The sequence below is a fragment of the Bombina bombina genome, chromosome 11, assembly GCF_027579735.1.
Source record: "Bombina bombina isolate aBomBom1 chromosome 11, aBomBom1.pri, whole genome shotgun sequence".
NCBI lineage: Eukaryota > Metazoa > Chordata > Amphibia > Anura > Bombinatoridae > Bombina > Bombina bombina.
In genome coordinates this window covers 88868410-88891467 of record NC_069509.1, presented here as the reverse complement: position 1 = coordinate 88891467, position 23058 = coordinate 88868410, and the positions used below count along the sequence as shown (strand labels likewise).

At 36.2% G+C, this 23058-nt stretch overlaps 2 long non-coding RNA genes across 2 annotated transcripts in view; both read right to left on the bottom strand.

Moving 5' to 3' along the window:
• LOC128642525 (uncharacterized) overlaps positions 1–23058 on the bottom strand; it is a 184431-nt gene that overhangs the window by 126610 nt on the left and 34763 nt on the right. The gene's annotated exons all lie outside the window — the stretch shown is intronic.
• LOC128642526 (uncharacterized) lies at positions 830–2056 on the bottom strand. Its single transcript, XR_008399672.1, has 3 exons — positions 2015–2056; positions 1376–1444; positions 830–988 (listed from the first exon to the last, which is right to left on the bottom strand). It is a non-coding gene; the product is annotated as an uncharacterized LOC128642526 (long non-coding RNA).

The following is a 23058-nucleotide window of genomic DNA, read 5'->3' as shown; positions in this document are numbered from 1 at the left end:
GTATGCTGTCGGCATTTAGCGATGTAGGGCGGAACATGATCTGCTACAGCGAATCATGTCCGCCCGACATTTTATAAATCTACCCCAAAGAGTCTTTAAAATAGGAAGAATGAGCAGCGGGCAGAGCTCTGATTCAGAACAATATGTACTGGTGCAAAACAGAATTTTACATTTCTTTCAACTTGAACCCATAATGTCCCTAGTGGATGAAAGGGAAATGGGACATCACACAACAGTCATGTGATCTATGGTCCACACTTGGAGATCTGCTTGAATATCCTGATCTAGCTTTCAAACACACCTGCTCTAGAGAAGTCAATGACAATAGCTCATGAATAAGGAAATACCCAGTGGAGTTACAATATAAAACTTTCGCTCTTTATTTTATGAAAAACAAATAATTCCAATAAATAACAAAATTAAAAACAAAAATATAATAAATAAAAATACTGAATAACTCTACCAGAGAGTGTACACAATACTATGAATAAATTACATATCATACTTAAGGTAATACATTAGGAAAACAATACAGATGTATAAAATATATACAGTATCGTTTCTATCACAGGGAACATAAACATGTGGGAAACACTAAATTCATTATAAATTGCTATTTTGTCACCAGCATGATTTTAGCTCCATTCTTTTCAATTTAAAATCTGTATTTTGTCAAAGTCTTACAAAAAAAACCCCCATGTCTAATTATAAAGAAATTTACATTTTGTTACAATTCTTCTCCAGTTAATGGATGGACGAGCTTTGGTAATAAACGGCTGAAGTGGTCTAACAGGAGTTAGGAATCTACAGCTGATCTGTGCTTGTGTTTCTTATTTTTCTTCCCATGTTTGTGCAGTTGGGGAGCAGATTCAGCGAACAGGGGTATTTTTTTCTCATTTTCGTTCCCAGTTACCAAGAATCTCAGGTCCTCAACCAACAGCCACAAAAGGTTCTGCAAAATGCCATGTTGTAAGCATTGTGCTGACACCTAAAAACAGACAAAAGCATAAAGCATTAAACACATCAAGCAACTAAAGTGCATTGTTCAATTCTATAATCAATAAGTTTCAGTCTGATTAATATTTTTTCTCTATGTTGTAAATATAAAGTAGAATTTGCCTTGTTATTTAACATAGTAACACAGCAGATGATAAAAGATAAATGTCCTTAAAAAACAAAACTTTCAAGTGAAGGGTCAGTTATACCTTTAAAAATAACTCCCCATTTAACATAAACCCTATACCTATTTCTAAGATCTGTCATATTCATATAGTACTTCATGTGTTCTCTCTTTTATTTCCCAAAACTTGTGTGGCTCTTGCACGTGCCCTTACACTATGTAGTATGCAGCTCATACCGGCTAAATGACACTTACCATGGCCACGTACTCAACCAAATGGTTTTGACAAGATGAAAGTATTGCAGAGGGGGGCTCATCTGTGTCCTGGAGGAAAAAAACAAATATCTATAAGGTAAGAGAGACAATAACATATCAACTTTTCTATAACTTTATCTTTACATAATCTACATTAATATGATTGCTGGGCTCTCTCCCTTTCTCTCTCTCTGTTTCTTTCTCTCTCCTCTGTCTGTCACTCTCTCTCTCTCTCTCTCTCTCTCTCTATATATATATATATATATATATATTATATATACTGTATATATAATTATAAAGTAAACTCACTATATTGTAAATATAAAATCAAATAATTTATTATAGTGATGTTTCATGGACTAAGCTCCCCTTCCTAGGACAGTCTGAGGAAGGGGAGATTAGTCCCTGAAACAACATTATAATAAATGATTTCATACTTTATTTAAAATCTAATAAGTGCAGTGCCCATACTTTTTCTGAATATTTTTTCTTCACACTTCCACCCTGGGAATCGTTCTATATAATTAAGTGTGAGCACAGTGCCCTCTTTGGATCTGATTATATATATATATGTATGTCCCCTAATGCTTATACATTCTTGCAGTTTACAGAATGTGCGGCAGAGTAAATTAAACTTACACATGAGAGCAGATCTTCCTTGATAACAGAGAATGCTTCTAGGTTACGATGTACTAGATCTGAAGGATAAGACTTGCTCTTGTATTCCAATACATCAACAGCTAATGACACCCTGTGTAGGGTAAGAATGAGTCTCTTGCTTCCCTAAAATAGCAAAAACATAGTGTGTGTTATACTACAGAGAAGATGACATAAAATACAATGGAATTATTCAACAGTATACCAAAGGTATGGACACTAATGGTGGTGTACACAGAAGGTTCAAGAATCATGGAAATATTATGTAGTTATATAAATGTACTATGTTCCTATTATTTTATAATAATATTGTAACATAGTAGATGAGACTGAAAGACAACAGAAGTCCAACAAGTTCAACCTATACAGATCCTACCTGATTTACAATAAAAGCTCCAATTGAGTTTAACTTAATCCCATTGAAAAAGGTGACCCATTTAACACAAGTAATCATATCCCTGAATTCTGTTTAAGCCATTTTATATGTATCTAAGGGTATTAACATTCACTACCTCCTTAGGCAATGAGTTCCACAATTTGATTGCCCTTACAGTGATTTTTTTTTACTTTGCTGGAGATGAAATCTCCTTTCCTCCAGCCTTAAATTGTATCCATTTGTCAGAAACAATTTCCTTGGAATAAACAAACCTTCCGACAACTCTGTATATGGGCCTTGAATCTATTTATATAAAGTAATCATGTCACCTCTCAACCTTTTTTCTACAGACAACAGACCACTCCTACTAGCAATTATGTCTGGAGCAGAATACTCACCCCACCAAATGATCACAAGTATGTGATGCACGTGCAGAAATAAGGCACACATATTTAATAACTTCAAAACAGATTTAATATACCCTAAACATTTCGACTTTTAAAAGTTGTTTTTTACTTATGCCTAATCTCTAATACTTAAGTACTCTGCCAAAATCTGTTTTTTTTTTTCAGGAGCAAAATGTAATCCTAATATTCCTTCTTTGGCTCCACTAATACTAATTACCACTAACCTTGGGAAGATAAACCTAATAGTGTCTGATCATTTCTGCATGAGTTATATTATGCAGAGGACTGATGAGATGGTTTTCAGGTAGTGAAGGGTGGACATTTTCTGTTAAAAAGTGAATAAGAAGATAAAATGCAGAAGGGATCAGGGATGTGAGTGATTCAGAGAAGATATCAGTTATAGAGTCAGTATAAGGAGAAAGTATATAGGTCTTATGTTCCTCTTACCTTAATGTCACACTCTGGGAAGTTCTTCAGTTGAAGTCCCGTTGAACATATCTTTTTAGTTTTAATTTCCTCCTGGTAGAAGCATAAAAGAATAAACATGTTAGTATTAAAGGGACATTAAACATTAAATAAATACTAGATAGAATAATGCATTCAAAGAAAAGATTTGTCTGAGAATAACATGTAGATGTATTTTTAAAGTTTCATTAGTTGTTTAAATATTGACAAAATAAGTGTAAAGTTTTAGCGACTATAAAACTATGGGAGTTGCCATGTTGTAACTTAAGTTACCTTCTCTGTTTTGGCCTATTAGGGACAGTTATACATAGGTCAATAGAGTGTGCAGCCAATGGCTGTGTGGAATATAACAGTGTTCTGCACTTCCATTTTGCAATACCAACTGAATTGCTCACAATTTGAGAATGGAATTACAGGAAAAGGGGAAAATAATTAATGAAAGTATATTGTAGAGTTTTATATATATATATATATATATATATATATATATATATATATATAGAGAGAGAGAGAGAGAGAGAGAGAGAGAGAGAGAGAGAGAGAGAGAGAGAGAGAGAGTGAGAGAGTTTATCATTTTATTTTATAATTTTATCATTATCAAGTGTTTAATGTCCCTTTAAAGAAAAAAAAATGCAAGCAGTATCAGACACACATCAATATGAACAATGAAGAGGTTAGTGCCCCTCATTACATCACCTCTAACCAGTGTATTGATTCAGCATTACAAATATCATTAGTTACATTAACATCTTTGTGTGCACATCTGAATCTAACACACTACATATGGTACAGCTGTCTATCTGTAAACCAGTGCTAGATACACTGTCAGTAATACTCACATATTGCCTCTGCAGTTCACTTGCAGATTCCATCACACTGGGCAATAGGGATGAATATTTAGCTAGATGGCATTTTGTCCCATGAGGAGCTCCTGTCACTGTCCCCAGCAGAAGGGCACTGAGTACTGATATAGCAGTTATTCTGATAAGAGTGTTCATCCTTAAAGGGAAAACAGAGCTTATTGTACAGATTGTATTCTATAAATGAATGTCTTCCATAGATATACACACAGCAGCCACAGTTTACTTATAAAATACAATAAGGCTCCTTACCTGATGTCTCAGAAATAGCTTCTCTGATACTGAGTTGGAAGGACCCATATTTCTTCCTTTATACCTAAATCTCCAGTTGAAAATTGAATTAATTTTCTGAATATCACAATTGTTTCTCCCGTCTTCCAGAGATACTGCTGAGTGAAAGTTACAGGAGACTCCAATGGGAAAACTTAAGAGCACTTTCAGTTTCAAGATTAACCAGGTGAAGAGCTGATGTCACATCTACAGGTACAGAAATTCTCAGGTTACACACTGACGGCATTGCTTTACTTTTTATAGACATTTTATCTATACACAGATAAGGAATTCCTGCTGTAATAAAACAAATCCTATCTTGTATAACCTGTAAACAGAGAAATGTATTCATTTTATACCTAGAACTCCAGCTGTAAAATCATTTTCTAAATCTGACAATTATTTTCTACTTCAGCCAGAGCAAAGTATTTGGCCAATATTATGCCAGATTATGAGTGGAGCATTAACAGTTTCACAACTCCTTCAAAATGCCACAAGTGTGAGCCTTATGCTGGATGTACAAATTAAACAGAGCACCAGTGATTCGGGCGATACCTCTCCTGAGACAAGTGTTTTATAATTGGGATAAATTGCTTATCTTCTATTAAATCCCCATTATCTCCAATAGCCTTAAATGCTGAATTTACAGGGGGCTTAGACAATGCTGTTGGAGGAGGGAAATAAATAGCTAAATCAGTTCCAATTTGTTCACTTCAGGATAAACGTAAGCTGAAACCTAGATCCGAGTTGAAGGATATAGCAGGGAGAGTTTTTACCAACTTGATTAAGTATTCACAATGATCACATCTACTGTAAACTTCCCCACATCGAGAAGATTCTTTTAGAGAAACAACTGATTTTGAAAAACCAGGCTGAACCAATATGACAATGAGTGGAACGTTATCTATATGTAGGATATTATTAAGTGGTATGCAATGTATAACACTCCCTACATATAGCACATGCTGGACACAGAAATAAAGATAACCTATAGGCTTTAAACATTGGAAATGGGTAAACCAGTTCCAATTTGGTCACTTCTACATAAACATAAGCTGAAACCCGGATCCGAGTTGAAGGATATAACATGGGGAGTTTTCACCAACTGGATTAAATATACACAATTCTGCCATCTACTACAAACTTCCCCAAATAGAGAAGATTCTTTTAGAGAACCAACTGATTTTGAAAAACTATGCTTAGCCAACATCCCAATGAGCAAAACATTATCTATATATAGGATATTATTAAGTGATATGCAGTGTAAAATACTACCTACATATACAACACACTAGACACAGGAATTAACAGAACCTATAGACTCTAAACATTATAATGAGTGGGACATTATCTATATCTAGGAAATTATTAAGTGGTATGCAGTGTAAAACATTCCATACATGTGCTAGATGTTGGGCCCAGGAATTAACAGCCTGTATACACTCCAAACTATGGAAGCAAATGTTCTATCGAACCCATAGATCTTCAGCCTCTTCTGAAATATTTGAGTTCAAAATCTTAACAAGATGTTATCTAACACCGAACAGAACAGGCTAAAGACTATTTACAAACAACACAAAGCCTTCACTGGCGCGAGTGCAGAAAGATAGAAAACATGACACATATATGAAGGAAATGTGAGAAGATTAAAATTTTATGGGAGGAGGTGAAAAAATTAGGGAAAACATTACTAGGAACAGAATATATATTACATATAACCTATGCACTTTTTAGTAATAAAGTAGGCAAATGATGTAAAATCAGAATAGCAGTGTTTAAATAATAGTGAATAGTGCCAAGATATCTTATTTCAAGGACATGGAAATCTAATTTAATACCTACAAAACAGATATGGATAGTGATTGGATATGGATTTTACAAAAAAACAGAAACTGGATTTTTATCATTCTATGCAATTCTATTGGGAACAATTTAAATATATTCCCACTACATAAGTAGAAATCCTCGCACGGAAACAGGGGCATCAAGCTCCATACGGAGCTTGATAAATCGCCCCCCCTGTGAGCAATCTCACCCAGTCCTCCGGGAGTTTATGCACCAGTGATCCTCCTCATCAGCACGGTACACCATTCAGACTCAATTGAAAGAAACATCGCTTCACATACAAGGCGTTCCACAAGTATCACAGCCGTTTCAAAGGTACCGCTTGCATCAGCTCAGTCTGGTGTCTGATGTTACACACTGGCAACGCACGTTTCGGGCTTCCACTTGGGCTGTTGATCCAGGCTGTCACTCGTCTATTTAAAGCAAGTCTCATGAGATGAAGTATGCCATCTAGTGGCTGACTCTCTCACTATATGGCACGTGTCAAATCAGCTGAAATAATTAGTAAAGTTGTACTTCAGTTCAATTTTAGCTAATAACTTTTTAATTTTAAAACTGAAATAACTAGGTACTGCTTTATAGTATATATGTGTATTTATGTATTTATATGTAGGTGAATATGTACATATATCTGTGTCTATCTGTATGTATGTATGTATATACTGTATGTGTGTGTATATGATTGTGTATGTATACGTATGTATATATATGTGTATTTATGTATTTATATGTAGGTGAATATGTACATATATCTGTGTCTATCTGTATGTATGTATATGGATGCATGTGTATATTTGTATGTATATATACAGTATGTATATATGTGTGTGTATATGTGTATGTATACGTATGTATATATATATGTGTGTCTAATTGTATGTATATATGTGTGTATTTATGTATGTAGGTGTGTGTGTGTTTGTATATATATATATATATATATATATATATATATATATATATATATATATATATATATATATATATCCATATTTAGAGTCAGCAGTTTACAAAAAGATCTAATTTTACCTCAGGTCTTTAGCTACTAGTCTACATTTTTAACTGCAAGTCATGACTCATGTTGGTCATGTGATCAGGTAGTTTTTGCTATACTTAGCATCACTTTTAATTTTTACACTGCAGATAAATATTATGGGGTATATTTATCAAGCTGCGGATGCTACAATCTACCCCCCGATCGCTGGAAACAAGAAATAAGCAGCAGTCGATGCTCCTTAACTCATCGCCGCCTATGAGGTGGCGGACCGCAACCATTCTGATCAGATATGAATGTGCAGGGGGCGGCATTGCACATGCATTTCACTAAAAATGCTTGTGCAATGTTAAATGCAGACAGCGTAAGCTGTCGGCATTTAGCAATGTCGGGTGGACATGATAAATATAAATATACCCCATAGTGTTAGTTTTCTTGCTTTTCCCCAGTTTGTCTACTACTAACTAGGTGTCATTTTATTTATTATTTTTTTTCTGGGTAAACCAAAATTCTCCAGTGGTGCATGCACTCCAGACGTGCACGTGCACTTATTTAATATTTGCATATTTATTTATTTTCTCTTTCCTAACATATATATTGTTTTTCTTTCTATTTCTATATCTTTCTAAATCTGCAATAACATTTTTCTTTTGCAGCTTATCAGGTAAGTGGTACCCAGTACCAGACCCACTCACTGAGGGCTTTCCTACCCTTCTCTCCCCCTCCCCACCCTTTGGTCACAACCTATAAGATAAATATGCTTACTCATTGAGCTTTGCATTCAGTATATTCCCTGGACTGAATAACACATTTGACTGACAAATTGCTGGCAGATAATTTGTGCCCCTTTTTGTAGGTGACACAGCCATGGTTATCATACTTCACACTGACTGGATGATCTGCACAAACCCCTTTACACCTTGGCTGCAGTACAATGTATAAATCAGGCTTCATTTGGTTTGTGTCTAACCAAGTCTAAAGGCCATTTCTCTTATTTCTCTTTCTTTATCTCTCTGAAGTCTTTTCTGCTGCTGAACTCCTTTATCCCAGATGTCAGTTCTCTCCCTTCTACCTCTCTGGGGCAGAATTATTAAGTCCACCTTAGTGTTATATAGCGGTGTATCATGGGTTATAAGCATGGTCAATGAGGAAGTTATGCTCTGATATACTATGAAACACGTCTGACCGGATTTGACCTGTGCTGCCTGTCTTACCATATTATTTGCCTTTTCACCTGTTTTGTTATGATTTCCTATAAGATGGATTTGAAGTATTGAATTAAATCAGGTTTTCCTACGCTCTGAGTACTAAAGTCTTTCATCTCTACTGGGTGCGCTGATTGTTGCTGTCTTTATTTGTTGGAGCGATGGTGGAACGCTCTTTTCTCCGCACCGGTACAGCTGATCGAGTGTGATCACGTCAGTGTGATGTAAAGGGGGTGTGTATTTCTACATGAAGATCACTGCAGGACACTGAATACCACATACAGCAAGTGTTTGAGCGCTTCCCTGGAGTTGCATTCATTGTATTCATTCCACCACAGGAGAGGGTAAGCTGCACAGACATTTATAAGTATATTTTAGGACTATAATTAATGTGGTTCGGTTTAAGCGTGTATGCATGTGTTATAAGTCGTAGAACACCCTGAAGAAAAATATATACAAATCGGCACTCAGAGTTGTTAACATACAGCTTTATAAGGCATATTGAGTTTAGACATGGCAGCTGGGGGATATGTTTTGCAGCAATTTGCTGAAGATATTAGTGACAGTGAAGATCTGGTTAGCACTGACACCATTGAACAGGAAACCAACACTAATCTGGACAGTCTATTCTTTAAAATGGATACTTTGTTAAAGAAAGACTCTAGAATTGAAATGGATATAAAAAGTTTCCAGATGTACAAAAAGGCCCAGCGTATACCGCATGGGATACTTAAAAAAGTTTCCTTCCTTTCAGGTGACTAATCAGGTTTTCATTGACAAATGGAATAATAACAGAATGCTCTTTAGCATTAATTGATCTACTTATAGATTACAAAAAGACTATGGGGCCTATCTATCAAGCTCCGAAAGGAGCTTGACGGCCCGTGTTTCTGGCGAGTCTTCAGACTCGCCAGAAACAGCAATTATGAAGCAGCGGTCACAAAGACCGCTCTGAGCAGGCGGACAGGAATCGCCAGAAATTAACCCGATTGAGTACGATCGGGTTGATTGATAGCTCCCTGCTGGCGGCCGATTGGCCGCGAGTCTGCAGAGGGCGGCGTTGCACCAGCAGCTCTTGCGAGCTGCTGGTACAATGCTGAATACGGAGAGTGTATTGCTCTCCACATTCAGCGAGGTCTTGCGGACCTGATCCGCAGTGTCAGATCAGGTCCGCAAGACCTTTAGTTAATAGGGGCCATTGCGTCAGGAGCCGAGCGATGATAAGTTAAAGTTGCAGTCATACCTACGCTCCCTAAGTGAAAATCCAGACTTTGTTAAGCATGACACAAAGCTTCAAAAGGTTATGACTGAATTTAAAAATAACCTTTGGCACTTTAAGAAACAAAAAATATTAAGAGACAAACAGGATTATGAACATAATAAAGTTTATAAATGGACTGTGTCAGAAACAAGAAGGAGATATAGAATTACATATAAAGGTCAGGGTACTGACTATAAAAGAGTGAGATTTGTGGAGACTGATACTGAATATGACTATGACTCTTCAGATATGGAGGTAACAAGTGAAAAAACAGTGGCAACTGAGGGAGTAGCTTATTTTGCCCTTAATACCCATGATGCACAACCTTCCACCTCAGCTACCTCCCAGTCAAAAAACGAGAGGGGCCAACAGAAGTCGAATGTATGAAGAAAAAAATACGCAGAGGGGGACGTAGAAGGTTTGGAAGGTCAAAATCGGGATCCAGAGACATTGATACCAAAGTCTCTGCGGTATCCGCAGAGAAGGAGAGCCACACAGTTCCAGAAATATGCATAGATACTAATAATGTTATTAATCTCTCATCCTTTGATTTATCCCAGACACAGACAGAGGTATTGTCTTTGGGCCTTGGTTTTTCTCCTACCTCACACTTTAATTTATTTGATACTGTTGTTGATTTGAACAGATTTGTGAGATCACTTGTTCTCAAGAAACATTTCTTGGGGGCTTCTGACATTGGTCAAAATGTAAGAAGTAGAGATAAACCTAGGACATGATGTGGTTTTGATTTTGCAGATGAATGTTCAGTTTTAGATCTCATGGCATTGGATAAAGAGAATTTAGAATTGTATCCGTATATAGATGGAGATATTCAGGATATAACAAAAATGAAGGGGAAATCAAAATTTAATCCCCTACAGGCTAGATCCAGTTCAATAGAGGTATTTCAGAAAACGGCGGAACTGGAATTACGGAAATTTAATTCTGCAGGGTCCAATTTAGATCATAGGAATGATAACTTGTCCAAAGCACAATATTTGTCCATTAAAGAATTAAATGCGAATCGAGAGCTGGTTATACGTAACTCTGATAAAGGTGGAAAGGTGGTTCTTCTTGAGCGTAAAGATTATTTAACAGAGGCTTATAGACAGCTGTTGGATGTGTCAGTGTATGAAAAGCTCAAGAGTAATGCTATATTCTTTTATAAGTCTGAATTGAAAAAGATTTTGGAAAAGGCATTACAGAAAGGTGTTATTAAAGAACCAAACTTTGACTTTTTAAACACTGAACATCCTGTTATGGCCATCTTTCATTACTTGCCTAAGGTTCACAAGCACAATACTAACCCTCCAGGTAGGCCAATAGTGGCAGGAATTGGCTCACTTAATGAGCCTCTTTCGAAAATTGATAGATGGGTACTTACAACCTTTTGTTTAAAATCTTGTGAGTTACATTAGAGACATGTCTGATGTCATTAGACAGGTTGAGAGTCTAGTATGGCGAGAGGAATTCATTTTCGTGTCCATAGACGTGGTCTCGTTGTATACTTGTATTCCTCATAATAAGGGCAGTTTGGCTATTGAATTTTTTTGGGATCATTTTTCCAAATATGATGATGCTCTGAAGCAGTTCATCAAGTTCTCTGTTGATTATTTATTAACACACAACTTTTGTTTGTTTGGGGGGACAGCTATGGGGGCTAAATTTGCCGCCTCCTATACCAACCTATATATGGGTTGGTGGGAGCTGTCCCATGTCTATGGAAATGGGAACCCCTTCAGGCAATATATACATTTTTACGGTCGATACATTAACGATATTTTGTTGATTTGGAAAGGTCCAGTAGACCTTCTTGAACTGTTTTTGAATTATCTTCAAAATAATTCAATGAATCTCAAGTTTACTATGGAGTATAGTAAAACTTCAATGTATTTTTTAGACATTGAACTACATTCTAATATTGAGAAATCATGTATTGAGATTGAATTGTTTCGAAAATCTATTGCCGGTAATACCATATTAAATGCCCAGTCATGTCATCTAAAACATACTATAAATTATTTCACTAAAAGCCAATATATTAGGGTTAAACGAAATTGCACAAATGATCAGAGTTACTTTAAACATTCTAAAGATCTAACTGACAGATTGATTCAAAGGGGTTATTGCAGGACAGCCCTTGAGCTGATTAAAAATGAAGTGGATCATTCAGAAAGAAAAGATCTCTTTCTGCCTGGTAAATCTAAGGGACAGGATAGGTTTAACAAACCAAAATTTATCACTACATATAGTGTAGAATATGGTAGAATATGTAACATAGTGCGTAAAGCACCTCCTATTTTAGCAACAGATGAGAATCTAAAAGGCATTGTTGAAGAAGGTATATGCTTTGTGTCACGTAAAGCACAAACATTAGGGAATCTATTATCTCCTATGTTGCCAAGGGAACAACAAAATATAAATTCGCTGTCTATTAAACCTGTTTTTTTTAGGTGTGGGAGCAGAAGATGTAAATCCTGCTCCTTCGCTTCTTTTGGTACCAGTTTTGTGTCTGCTGTAAACAAAAAGATTTTTCAGATTCGGGAGCATATGACTTGCAGCTCTTGTTATGTCATTTACCTTTTGATCTGCATGTGGTGTTTGAGGCAATATGTGGGACAAATGACACGTGCCCTCAAGGATCGTTTCCTAGAACATTTACGTTCAATTGAGGACCCTGAGTCCACTACTCCAATCTCCCTGCATTTCAAAACACAACATAACTCTGATAGCTCCCTCCTGTCATTCCAAGCTATCCAGCTGATTCCCAGGCACCCAAGAGGGGGGAATAGAGGAACTAGTCTCAGTAAAAGAGAAGTTTTTTGGATTTTCCAGCTGGATATGAGCATGCCAGCTGGTTTAAACTCGGATTGGGATGTTAAATTGTATGTAGATCAATAGTTATACGGATTTACTGTCTCTTAAAATATTTTCAGCATAGTGCTAACATATGTGATTTTTTACTTAAAACAACAAATTTCTTTTTTTCTTTTTTTATTCTATGCACTTAATTGATTTTTGTGATGGAATATGTGTAATATAGGTAATTTTTTGATATGTATAAATATTGTAGTTACCACTTATATTTGTGACACTTTGTTGTATATTGTAATCAGTGCATAGTTTAAGTATCCCATTTTTTTCACCCATTATATCCTGCTTGGGAGATTTATTTGTCTCTGATTGGACTGACAATTATTGGGAGGAGTCCACCTACCTTAGTGTTAAATAGCGGGGTATCATGGGTGATAAGCATGTTCACTGAGGAAGTTATGCTCTGATATACTATGAAACGCGTCTGTCCTGATTTGACCTGTGCTGCCTGTCTTACCATATTATTTGCCTTTTCACCTGTTTTGTTATGATTTCCTATAAGATGGATTTGAAGTATTGAATTAAAACAGGTTTTCCTACGCTCTGAGTACTAAAGTCTTTCATCTCTACTGGGTGCGCTGATTGTTGCTGGCAGAATTATTAAGCTCTGAATGGAGCTTGATTGCCCTGTTTCCGTGCAAGCCTTCAGGCCGCTGCTCCATAACAGGTCCACCGCCTCTGAGGCTACGTTCTGCAATCCTAAAACCAGGTAAACAAAAAATAGTCTAAAAATGGACCACTGTGGAGCAATAGCTAATACTGAAGGGGAGGAATAAAATTGATATACAAAATATAAATTAATCAAAATTTAATATATGATATAAAAATATTCAATTCATTTAGTCATAAAATACTCAAAACGATATAGACTGGCCAGTCTTAAAACTCACAATATTAATCTAAAAAACTTTAAATGTGTCTACTACCAAGATATGCACTCCTGTACTAAAACGTAGAACTTGTAAGATTAATCTATAATATTGATATTAACAGAAAAATTAACAGAAAAAATACACTGTCTGTGAACAGTGCGTCTAATGTTCAAGTGTATAAAAGTTTTATGAATGGTTTTTCCTAAAACCAATGAGGCAAATTATTCCAAAGTTGTAAAAAACGATAATGTTCACTCAGAAAGCGTTACTTCACAAGCAACACTACTATGCAAATACCGGTAAATGCAAACAATTTGTAATTCTTTAATTGGAAAGTTATAATGGAAAACAGAGTCTTACTGTATGTAGTTATTTCTCCATTCCGGTCCGGTCTTAATGCACTGATATCGTCTTCGGTATACAGCGTTCCTTCACACGTTACCGGAAGTGCTCAATGGACTTGGGAGGATTCTGTCAGTAACTAATCCGTCTGTGTTCCGGGAAACCACTTCCCCAATGTTTTGCAGCAACAAACTGGATAGTTTGGAACCAATAGAATTAACGCTACGCGTTTCAGCTGACCAGGCAGCCTTTCTCAAGCGATCTAAGTTGCCTCATCTCAGGTCCCCCTTCCATTCGCTGACATATGACAAAGCTTATCCTGGTCATATGGTGAAGTGCAGAACCTACGGCTATCCCTGGACCTATAGAATCATAATTCTAAAATTCTAAAACCTTATACTAAAGCATAAACTCCCCCCTGGAAGATTACTCTCATTCTTACTTTAACTTCTAAATTTTGTGTCTACCCCCTCTCCATCTACTCCATGGTTTATCCACAATGTTCTTAAACACGTTGATTATGTCTATGTCCTTAGAACTACAAAGGATCTATTATCAGATCCCATAGATGCGCACCCCCTAGTGCTAGGGACCCTCACTTTGAGATTTAAAAGAATAAATAGTGATTGGACCTCTCCAATTTGGAACCAATAACATTATCTTTTTCTATACTTAGGTTAGAAGTATGCCTAACATTACATGACTAAAGGCTACACTAAAAAATCCAAAAATCTAAAAATCTAACTTTCACGAATTATGAGCGTTGGTTAAATTATATTAACTTATTCAAGGTAGACTATATTTAACCAATCAAATAATGAAGCAGCAGGCACCAGCTTGAACAATTATATACGTTCCTTTATTGGGTGATAAAATAACATGGAAGTAAACGGGTTTACAACTTCAAACCCTTCAGGCAACAACAAAGTGGATGGTGGTACTACATGTACCCTAACGCTGACGCGTTTCGGCTATTGCCGTAATCGTAGCTGAAGGGTTTTCTCTACCAAACTTGTATTTAAACCATATAACATTAAATCATTGGTTAAAAATTGTACCATGTGACAGACACACCTCCACTTACCAAATCATATGATCACTCCTATGTCTTGCCTGTTCTGCTCGGTTGCCAAATCACTAACAGCACTATAAGTTAAATTATAAGTATAACACTTCACGGTCCTAGTGCTCATCTCCTATATTGACAGCCTGGTTTATCTAACATGTGGATGTGGGTATATGGGTATATGTATACTGTGTGATGTGTATGACCTTATATCATATCTTGGTGTTAAGTTCACTTTGCTTTCAGATTGTTAGATAGAAATACCTATTTTATATTTTTATATCCCTAGTCATTTGCTATCCATTATAACCCATACCCTCACATATATATGTAAAAGAGATCAATAGCCCAGCTGGAGATATTTTGAAGCACCAAATTCTTAAATTTCAGAGGAAGGTCAGACCTATTTACATTACTTATCATATATTCATATAATAAGCTAAATGAATGAACAGCATATTTTCTTTGGACACACAGGTCAACACCAGTAATTTATTAAATCAAATTCAGAGTTGAACCCATTGGGAACTCCGGTGTTTAACCTGTGTATCCAGAAAATGTCTCTCTTAGAAAGGAGAGCTTCCCTATCCCCTCCTCTATTGTCAGTGTGTACCACTTCTGCAATAGTCCATGAGAGGGATAGGGGATCTTGATTATGTTTGTCTTTGAAATGACTAACTAATGCTGTTGTTAATTTACCTTGTTTGATGTCGCTTATATGTTCCCTAATCCTGGTCCTAACTTGGCGGGTTGTTAGGCCTGTATATTGAATATTGCATAGGTCGCAGTTTAGTATATAAATTGCATACGAGGATCTGCAATTAAAAAGTGCTCTATGTGAAAAAACTTCACCTGTGTATGCACTCTTAAAGACATTCCCCATTTTTACATGTTTGCAAGCTATGCAGTTTCCATAGCTGCATTTGTATACCCCTTTAAATCTTAACCAAGAAGAGTCCCTGGTTGTGTCTTTTTTTAGTTGTGTAGGTGCTAGGTGATTCCCTAGTGTCTTTCCTCTCCTAAAAGCAAATCTACATCCTTGTGACACCACCTGTGCCAAGTCATCGTCTGCTTTTAGCATTGTAAGATTTTTGCGTATGATGTTGCAGATTTGATTGTACTGTTTGCTATATTGCGTGATAAACGTTATCTGTTTGCAACCAATATCATTTTTTGTGGGCCTTACTTTATCCTCCAAAAGGTCCATTCTGTCTCTATCCATTATTTCCTTACGTACTCTGTCTATTTCTTGTTTAGGGTACCCTCTCTCTAAGAATTTCTTAGACAACTCTTTCTCATGCTTGAAATATTCAATGTCTCTGGAACAATTTCTCTTCACTCTAGTGAATTGTCCCTTGAGAACAGATCTGAATACCTGCTTGGGATGGCTGCTCTTAGCGTGCAGCAGGGTATTCCCTGTAATCGGTTTTGTAAAGAGTTCAACCCTCACTTTTTCATCCTTTTCTCCTAGGAGAGTTACATCCAAGTAATTTATCTTGGACTCCCCATATTCATATGTGAATTGGAGGTTGGCATTGTTTATGTTCAAACTATTTACAAAATCCTGTGCTTCTTCTTTGTTGCCTTTCCAGACAATGAGCAGGTCGTCTATATAACGACGATAATAGACAATATTGTCCTTGAATTTATTTCTATCTCCAAAAATGTGGCACAGCTCCCACCAACCCATGTATAGGTTGGCGTATGAGGGGGCGAATTTCGCCCCCATAGCCGTGCCACATCTCTGGAGATAGAATTCCTGCTCAAACTCAAAAAAATGATGTGTCAAAAGATATTCTGTTATTTTTAGAACAAACCTGATGAAAGGTGTATCATAGGTAGTGGATCTCCTGAGGAAGAAGGCAATGGACTCCAGACCTCGATCATGCGGAATGGATGAATATAATGCTTTAACATCGATGGTTAACCAGCCATAGCCTTCTTTCCAGGTAATCTCTTCTATTTCCTTTAGAAGATGCTTTGTATCTCTCAAATGGCTTAAAAGCTCCCCAACTAATGGTTGGAGTAGCGAATCCAGCCACTTAGAGAGTGGCTCAAGCATAGATCCTATCCCACTAATTATAGGTCTACCCTCAACATTCACCAAAGATTTGTGTACCTTTGGTAAAAGGTTGAAGGTAGGAACCCTGGGATTTTGTTATAGAGGAAATTGCTGGTATCCTCATCTAAAAACCCTGCTTCCTTACCATCATCTATCAGGTGAGATAATTCTCTCTGAAACCTAATAGTTGGATCAAAAGCTAATATGGTATATTGTTGAGGATTTTCTAACTGTCTGTGTGCTTCCTTCACAAAGAAATCTCTACTCATCAACACTATAGAGCCCCCCTTATCTGCTGTTCTTATCACCAGATCTTTATTTTCACTCAAAGATTTTAGTGCAGATTTTTCTTTGGGGGTCAAATTGTCTTTTGACCCAGATTCAGAGGTGTAAGCCAATTTGTTGAGATCCTCTTCAACCCTTTTGTGAAACTTTTCCAAAAGGTGGCCTCTAGATTGTATAGGATAAAACTTAGATTCACCTCTGAATCTGGGACAACTGGCAGTGGTAGATTGCATATAGTCATGGTCTATAGTATGAATCTCTGATTGTCGAGCTGAAGCCGTAACAGGCATGAAGGCAATATTCATATGATATATATATATTTATACATGTGTATCACGGACACAGCAGGTGCTACGAATGTCATTTGGTATATTAGACTATATTTAAACCAGTTGTAGCAAGCTATACTTTATTATAAATACACAAACTGACATATACGCATATGCTACAGGAACACTGATATAGGCTATGGTTGTTAATAGCTGTCTTCCTTCTAGGAATGTCACATATACATCTGCAACATGAACACTTGCAGATGCAATGGTTGATAAGAGCTGCACTCTGTCTACATCAGGATAACACATAGATGAGGGTTCTCCAACAGATTGTAGAGAGTCTATAAAATAACGGACCCGTATAATATCCAGTAGCCAAAAGTAGCCTTAAACACAGCTTACAGATCGTTCGCAAGTTGAAACCTATAAAACACATATTTTTAGGGCTATATATATACACATTTTTAGATATTTTTAGGGCGCTTGAGTATCCTTAGTTTATTAGTTTAATCCTATTTCTTCATTCTCTATTTATTAACATCAGCACTGATATCTCTAGGGTTGACAATATTGAGCATCGTATTAAATCTTAGACCTTACCCCTCTAATTATATCTTAATAAAACTGAGGACGTCGATAACGCAAGGACCAATTTAGACTGACATTACTAAATTTTTTGAGGTCTAGTAAAACCTGATATCCAATATATCTAATATACTTCTAAACACATGTAAATAAATAACTATCCTTGTTCTAAATAAGGCATATTTTGAATTAGGTATGGAATATGTAATACACACTCTCTCTCTTATCACTACATTGAGTATCGTACGACTTTACACAGATCCTATTAGGACAGGGGAAGACGATGATGTCACCACCAATAGGACATGGCTAAACGGTACTGTCATAAAACACAAAATATTAGACCTTACGAAATTCGAGATTGTCTAGCGATGCATAGTGAAACATATTAAAGGGTACACACAAATAACTCCCTTCCTTTATAAAGAATGGCTATCTCTAAGAAATGACATCTCTACCACTGAAACAGCCAAAAGTGACGTCATGACCAATCAGATTATTAGAAATTTGGTTATGATCATAAAGAAGGTTTATGACCAATTTTTGGACCCAGGGCTATTTATTAAAATAGCAACACCTACTAGTAAAACATTACGATTACAAACTAGAATATTAGAATGAGCTGCAGATTACGGCAGCCTTTCTCTGACCGGAAGTGACGTCACTAAACAGACGGAGGCTATTATTTTCACCACTTTTGTCACTTTCTATTTATTTTTTATACAACACTTAGATAATATGGCATAAGATTATTTTTAATATGCGATTCCAAATAGAGAAGTATACACAACTTTTAAGTAAATTTGCTCGATAACGTACTGAAAATACCATAACCGGAAGTGCTAAGTAATCCCTACATCCGGGCTCTTATGGAATAAACGCTATAAAAGGCCACCAGTAAACATGAAAAACCAGTCTTGATAAAGGCCTATGAGGGCCGAAACGCGTAGACCTGAACTGGTGAGTCTGATTTCATTTAAGGTTAACTATTTGGAATTTGCTGCACATTGTATTTTGTTTGCTTTTTTCACAGGTATTATTTTGCTGGTTTTCTTTATACACTTGAAGTGAATCCCTCACACCATTTGAGACCGTTGTCTCAAGCCCCAAACATTGCTAAAAGTGAATACCTTGCACCAAGGAGCCTGTTGCTTTAAGTCTCAAACACTGTTAAAGACTTTGAACTCTCTCTTTTTTTTTTTGCGCTACTTCTTTCACATAATTTTCACTTGGCCAAACCACCCCACAGACTACTACTATTTGTTCAATTTGTGAATTCACACATCGCTGTTCATCATTATTTCTTTTGCACAGTTTTTTATGAAACATTTGGAGTTTTATTTTGTGCATATTTTATTCTTTACATTTCTTATCGCTCATTAATTTTTTTTGGAGCATCCACAAACACATTTTGGACACTTTTTCATTTTTTATTTTTTCATTTTTGCACTTGGACCACTAGGATTCCTTTCACCCAGGACACTCAAGGGTTTGCCACATATTTGGAGTTTTAATTTGACCCCACCCAAAAATCTACCGGAGTAGATAGCCCACCTTAGCTAACCTAGTCTATGTACCAATTCTTACCAGACATTGTTTTCTCTGATTGAGTATTTTAACATTTGGTAATTCTTCTGTTCATTGTATTTTACTTAAATTGTACTGTCATTGTACCATGGATCCATGAGATTATATTGTATTATATTGTTTTTTATTGTTTTTATAATATTGTTTCAGCATATTGTATTAATAAACCCCTCTTTACTACACCTAGCCTCCGTCAGTTGGCGCCTGGGATTCCTTTCCTTTATAGTTCATCTCAAATACACACTTATAAACCCTCTCAAGAAATGTGATTAGTTAATTAAATCCTAAGATATACAATTTGAAGAAAGAGAGGACGTATTTTCCACTCATATTTATCTACTTATTCAAATAGCAAATATAAAATAATAAATTATAAACAATAAAATATAAACATAGGAATGATATTAGTATAACATTTTTTTAAAAAACATTTATGTATATGAAAGCTGTGTTGTAAAAATAAATATACAACTTAACAAATTAATACAAGAAAAACAGAGGAAGCAATACAAATGTGAACTAAAGCTCCTTTTCTCAATTCTAAGAACAAATTTACCCTCAAAAGATCCCCTACATACCACCAATTAATAGACAGACTTCTCTACGTTATTAAGTGCAATTATGCAACCACTATATATCAGAATGTTAGAATCCTATTATTTCATTGAGAAATATAAGAATACAAATAACTGAAACAATTTGAATTTTTTTTTTTTTAAATATTTAAAAAAATGAATGTTAAAAGGATAAAAAAGATAGTTAATATCATTAATTGGACAAACCAATCAGCCGAGTGCCGTATTAATACCTATAAATAAGGAACAGTAAGCATATTGAACCAGAAATATATATCTAAATACATAATTAAAATAAACTACTTATTTAAGATACTTATTTTAAGAATGGTGTCAGATGGAAGTTTATATTTAAGCCTTTTGGGTATTTTGTCTCAAGTTCATAAATCCATTTGTACTCTAACTTTAATAATTCATTTTCTATATCTTCCCCCCCCCCCCCTCCAATCAGCATTCAATTTATCTATCGCTATATATTTAACATCTTTTAAATTACAATTATTACAGAGTAAAAAATGTTTTGGAACAGGTAATTCTCTTCTCTGTAGCATTCTCAATAGATAGAATGTGTTCCCTAACTCTTTCTTGTACAGGTCTAGTCGACTCACCTACGTATTGTTTTCCACATTTGCAATTAATTAAATAGATTATGTTTTTATCAGTGCATCTAATTAAAGTTTTAATTTCATATTCTTTTCCAGTAACATTTGAAGAGAATTTTTTCTTCTTTTCCGAATGTCTGCATGCTTTGCATGCCAGGCAAGGGAAAAAAAAACTTTTAAATCTTCTCCTAATAGATCTTTATTAACCCTTTTATTCTTTTCTTGTGTCTTAAGGTCTGTCCTATTATCCCTGTTAGTTGGTCGTCCAATTTTAAGATGTTCCAGTGTTTTTTTATGATTTTTTTCCACTTGCTTATAGTTCTTATTGTACTGGGTTATCAGTGGTACAATCGGTCTTTTTTATTTTTTTACGTTTTTGACTGGCCCGTGTATCATTTCATTCCTATTTTTCTGTTTTACCCAATCTATTTCTTTGTCTATCATTTCACTCTGATATCCTCTTTCTATAAATTTATTCTTCAGAAAAGCTGATTGTTCTATATAATCCTTATCTTTAGTACAATTCTTTCGTATGCGTAATAACTGAGTTTTTGGTATATTATTTTTCCATTGTTGTAAATGACAGCTATCAGTGTGTATATAATTATTACTATCTACAGGTTTAAAATGTGTCTTTGTATTAATCTGATTATTCTCAATAAAAATTTCTAAGTCTAAAAATTTAATTTTATCTTTGTTAATATCATAAGTAAAATTCAAATTAACATCATTATCATTCATTTTATTAAAAAAAAGATTTTCCCCTCTTCATATTATTAAAATATCATCTATGTGGGGACTTCTGGTGGGCGGGCTTAGAGATAGCAGCTCTAGTACAGAGCTCCGTACAACCTTGGTAATATTTGAGAAAATTTACCCTAATCTGCTGCCCGAGCCTGCTTGCCCTTGACAGGGATCGTGTCTGGGCTACATAAGGGCTGGAATAATACCACTACCCCCACGGAAGTACAAGATATAACCAGCTATGGGACCTTACGGCTAAAAGGTCCGTTATACCGGCGGCCATCTTGGCACGTTACGAGGAAGGAAGAGGTGCAGAGAAACCTGCTTGCTAGGGTGTCTTCCCAACTTGAGCCCTTAACTTGGAGTGGCATTGCAACCGGGTCGCTACGAGCGACTGAATTGACCGACCTCAGCTAAGCTACACTAAGTCCAGTGGGACCATACCGGGCGACCACGTGGCTCAAGCGTGATTCATAAGGGCTGACAGTCACGGAGCAAGTGGTCGGGTGAGTGAGGACGCAACAGACTAGTTCGCCAGGCACCCTACTGCACCGGAGCGAGAAAAATAGCGGAGGTACTCCTGCTGCCTTCAAGGTCCGCTCTACATCCAGGTCTGGGCGGAAAAGGAATAGGCGCAGTTGCGGCTAGAAACCGCTGAGGACTGTCCTGTGTTGAAAGCTGGTAAGCCAGAGCCGTAAACGGCTAACGTTCTGTCTGTCTGACTGCTCGTTGTGGTGAGGAGGCTTTTGCTATTGCCTTTACTTGTTGGAGCCCATACTGAGGGGAAGTAGGTGGCAGAAGAACAGAAGGGGTTAGTTGAGGCTGGCCACTGCTTTTTGGGGACTCATTTTGGAACTTTCCGTTATATTTTGACAATCCCCTGCTCAGGTACTATTAGACTCCTTATTCAGAGGTGACTGAGTGTATAATTGCCGGTGCTCTTCAGGGACTATCTCTCGCACAGAATATGGAGCACTAAATGACTTTTTAGTTGAAAGATCACTGCAGTGACCTTGCATGGGCAGGATCTCTTTTTGCATTTTAGACTCTCAAGTACATTTAAAGTGAACACAAGGCAACCAATATGTGATTGGTATCTCCTGATTTATTGAAAACCTGCTTTTCTCAAAGTTACACAATATATAAGCTAAGGTAAATTGTTATATACAGCAGGGATCTCCTAATGCTAACTTTCTGGTTACCTCCTCATTGTGTTGTTGGGCAAGGGGCTGGTGATAAGGAGCTCACTAACTAATCTTTCTTTTTCCTGCAGGCTTAGCAATAGTAATTTGCAACCAATTATAGATGTATGTACTTCAGATGATCCGCAAATGTGCTTTGTTATATTGTTAAATTAACTGAGTATTTTCTATATCACTGATGAGGCTCTTCTGACCTGTCATAGAGAGAGAGATATATACTTGCTTCTGTATTAGCTTTCCAGACCTGAAAAACAGTAGTGACAGGTTGCAAA